The 3,881-nt window shown below is 49.0% G+C and overlaps 1 long non-coding RNA gene and 1 other non-coding gene across 2 annotated transcripts; one reads left to right on the top strand and one right to left on the bottom strand.

Moving 5' to 3' along the window:
• The first annotated feature begins 847 nt into the window (after positions 1–847).
• LOC143442688 (uncharacterized) lies at positions 848–3,615 on the top strand. The gene is made up of 2 exons (XR_013111078.1): positions 848–964; positions 1,543–3,615. It is a non-coding gene; the product is annotated as an uncharacterized LOC143442688 (long non-coding RNA).
• On the bottom strand, positions 2,148–2,219 carry Trnaq-uug (transfer RNA glutamine (anticodon UUG)). The gene has a single exon. It is a non-coding gene; the product is annotated as a tRNA-Gln (tRNA).
• Positions 3,616–3,881: the final 266 nt, after the last annotated feature.

The raw sequence follows: 3,881 nt of genomic DNA, 5'->3' as shown, positions 1-3,881 counted from the left end.
CTGGCATTATAGGGATGTGCCATGATGCTGAGCAGTACCTGTGGGTTTTGTCCTATTAATGTGTCTGTGCCTATGTGACTGAACCCATGTATGTCCAGGTGTCAGCCCAGGGCTTTGTGTGTGTGTTCTACTGCTGACCTACGCTCCCAGCCCATCTTATCCCATGTTCTCAGATACACTTAGCATTGTTATCGGGTGGGTGTGAGGTGTCCAACTTAGCTCTTTAGTGATATGCTACATCTTCTGATATGTGATGGTTGCTTTGGATTTCCAAAGTGAGGGGCCACTCAAGTCTGAGGCTATTTTCCTCTTGATTTTGCTGTTTAACAATGTGTGTGTATATGTGGAGGTGAATGTGGAAGCCAGGGGTCAATCTCAAGTTGTTTTATTTATTTATTTATTTATTTATTAAGACAGGTTCTCTTATTGGCTGGCCAGTGACCCACTGAGACCCTTCTGCCTCTGCTTCCCAGGGATTACACACAATCGCCACCATGCCCAGCTCTCTGACATGAGTTTCTGTGGACGGAGCTCAGGTCTGCATGGTTGCATGCAAGCACTTTACCTGCTGAGCTATGCCCCCTAGCACATGGTTTTGATATATTTTTGTTGCAGGCAGTTTCCTTACAGGCTTTTAGAATTTATTTAGATTTATTTGCTATTTATGCATTACACCTGCATATTCCAAATCTGTGTCTTACCCTCTCTCTTAGTATGTCAGGCCCTGAGTGCCTTGCAGTTTACCATTGAGCAACACGCCCAGATATTTTCACTCTTTTGATAAGAACATGGGGTAGTACATTCAGCGTTTGTGCGTTTTATTCAAGCCTTGTTTAAACTGAGATGTAGGTATTCCCCTATGTCGTCAGCCAAAGCTCACTACTCCTGTCACTTTCAGGTCAACAGTTCTCGTGGGATTCACTGCTGTTTTTGGTGTAGACAGGAATCTGATCCCGGACTTCAAGTAGGTCCTTTCTCTTAACTCTGTTGTGCTACCTTTTATTATTATTTAAATTTCGTGACACCTTTGTTATTATAAACTGCCCATAAAGGTGGTGCTGCATCTTGCTTCTCTAGTCTCTTCCATCAGGATGTTTATCCATCTGGACATTATCTTAATTTCTTTAATGTACCATTAACAAGCAGCTTTATTTTCTGGTAGCACAAGTGAGCCTCCTGTCACGTCTTGATATTTTTGAGGCTGGGATGGTTCATTCAAATTGATCCATTCAGATGTTTTAAAGAGTGTGTGGGTCGTGTCTGCAAGAGACATGCTTAGAGAATTAATAAGAGAGCTGAGAGAGGTGCCTTTTTGTTTCCATGGCATCCTCCCAAGAGTGATAACCTATAGCCACAGTGCCAATCACTCTGTAGGGAGACCAGAATGCGTCAGCAGGCTCCCTCGTCATTTATCCCACGGGGACAAACATGTCTCAAACCCCAGATCTGATTCCAAAGAAGATATACTCCCTGTACATATTTTTCACTCGCGGCGCGATGCTGCTGGAGGAATCCTTAGTGATTCCTGCCCTTCGCTCTCAGAAACACTCCACGGTCGGTGAGAAACAGTACTGATCGACTGTCAGCTGACTAAGGGACTGTTGTCTAACTGAAACACAACCTCGCCGGGTGAGCAACGCAGAACCAAGACCAAAACACCGGTTTTTGACCCCTAAACGCACAAGCCTCCGGGAACCACTTGTTTGTATCCAATCAGAGGCCCCCTGGCACCAGTTGCCCGCCCCCTGTCCCTGTCCCGCCACTTCATTCGCGGCTCACAAAGCAATCCCGCCGCATGTTCCGTACAGCAGCCAATCAGAGAATAGGGGGCGGGGACTCCCAGGCGCGGCGAGTGCAGCGGTACTCAGACAGGAAAGCCTCGGGATCCTTCGGGTTCTTTCGTTTTCCCTCCAGGGTAAAGTTATGTTCAGTCTTCATCAACACGTTTATTTTTCCGCCCGACTCGGCGCGCGTGCGCAGTGCCTCCCAGCCCAGGCTGTTCCTGAATTGTAAGCGTGTTGTGACACAGGGAGGGAAGCTGAACGTCCATCCTACAGGTCAGTGCATCCCCCGCGGAGCCTCGGGTTGCTTGCTACTCCCTGCAGGCCCCAAAACAGGGATTCTAGGGCCAAAAAAAAGGTTCAGTGAGGTCCCACCGAGATTTGAACTCGGATCGCTGGATTCAAAGTCCAGAGTGCTAACCATTACACCATGGGACCTGCTGGCGGCTTTAGGCGCCCGGCAGCCTTCTCAAGCCACATGACGTTGGGTAACCTTTTCTCAGCTTCGCTACACTTGGCTTGGGCCCGTGGCTGGTGGCCGCAGTGGCGAGCAGACACGGAACCACTGAGATTCCCATGTTCTTACGAATTCCAAACATTCATGGGCCCCGAGGTGTCACCTCTTCCGGTGCTCCTCCAGGGGACCCGGCTCTTGACTCCGAGTCCTGGGGGCGGCTGGTTGTCCGATCGGACCAAGTCCGGAGAAAGCCGGCTCCGGTCCCGGACTCCGGGCAGGAGGTTCGGCGCACGCAGCCTGGGCTTTCTACTTGTTTCCTGCGTTTATATTGGAAGGGCTGTGGCGAGGACGCTTTGGCCCAGCGGGGAAGGACGCGGACTGGCACGTGGTGGCACAGCCGTTCAAACCCCGGACGAAGCTGGGTTGCAAACCGGGATGCTGGAGAGTGTGTCCCACATGGTTGCCGCAGCCCTGCTCGGCGTTATGCAAATTATCTATAGGAAGATTGGCGCTTCCAGTTCTGCACTTCCGCCCCACGCTTCTAAAGGCCGGACTACGGAAACTTCTAGCGCTCCCATCCTTAGTGAAACCCAGTCAGGTCAGTCAACAATTTGACTCAGCAATTCACCTTCGGAGCATTATCCTACTGGACATCTATCTGCCTCGAGGCTGCTTCGAGAAGGCTCTTGACTATATATTGTTTATTACAATACAGTGAGTATTGGGATGACGATTGTGTAGGTGCGCTACAAGAGTTTAAGAAATAACCTGTGTGTGAGGCACAGAAGTTTCTTCCTCACAGATAAGCACTAAGGAAACCAGGAATGTTAAATACTCAGGGATGTCTGTTCTGTGAGAGAGATGTATGACGTGTTTTCTGCCCAGAAGGCTGGGAGTAGACTATATATATAACCTGTGACCTGATAGCCTGAGACCTCACAAGTTCTAAAAGAAAATTTTATGCGTCCCATGAAAAACAGATATAAAAGGGCCTTATAAATTCTTTCTCCCTAGCCTGAGTAGCTAAAGTTGCCCCTCTGGTTTGCCAACCAGAGGCCAGTTAGTCCGTAAACAAAGAATGCAGAGTTACAGGACAATGGGCTACCGAGCCATCCCAGGAATGAAGATAAAAGATAAACATCCGCCTGCAGGAACTGCTCCCCGCCCCCATGGACCGGTTTGGGTTTGGCCAGATGTTCAAAAATTGGAAAACAACCAATCGTGTGCACCCGCTCGAAAGTTTCTCCTTTTCCTCACCCCGAGCTTATATTAACCCTAAACCTTGGAGCCACGAGGTCGATGCCCCTGTCTCCTACATTGAGACACATGTCGGCCCAGAACGTTCTGCCATTAAACTACCTCGTGTTCTTGCAGCAAGTTGGTCTTCCGTGTGTCCTTTGGGTGCGCGCCATCCTGTGACTAGAGTGGGGTCCCCTTTGGGGGCTTCCGGAGCCTTACAGTTCCTCCCCAGACCCTTATGTTGAACATGTTTTTCTCAGTCTATAGAAACTATCTTTCTGGAAGATGTTACATGTACTGTACTTTACAAAGAGTTTCAGTGAGGTCATGTCTTAAGCTTTGCTGTGCACAGGCAACCGGTTAGGTTAATCATCACCAGGAAAGTTTTCACCCAATAAACTACT

Source organism: Arvicanthis niloticus, chromosome 6 (genome assembly GCF_011762505.2).
Source record: "Arvicanthis niloticus isolate mArvNil1 chromosome 6, mArvNil1.pat.X, whole genome shotgun sequence".
Lineage (NCBI taxonomy): Eukaryota > Metazoa > Chordata > Mammalia > Rodentia > Muridae > Arvicanthis > Arvicanthis niloticus.
This window is presented reverse-complemented; position numbering and strand designations above follow the sequence as displayed.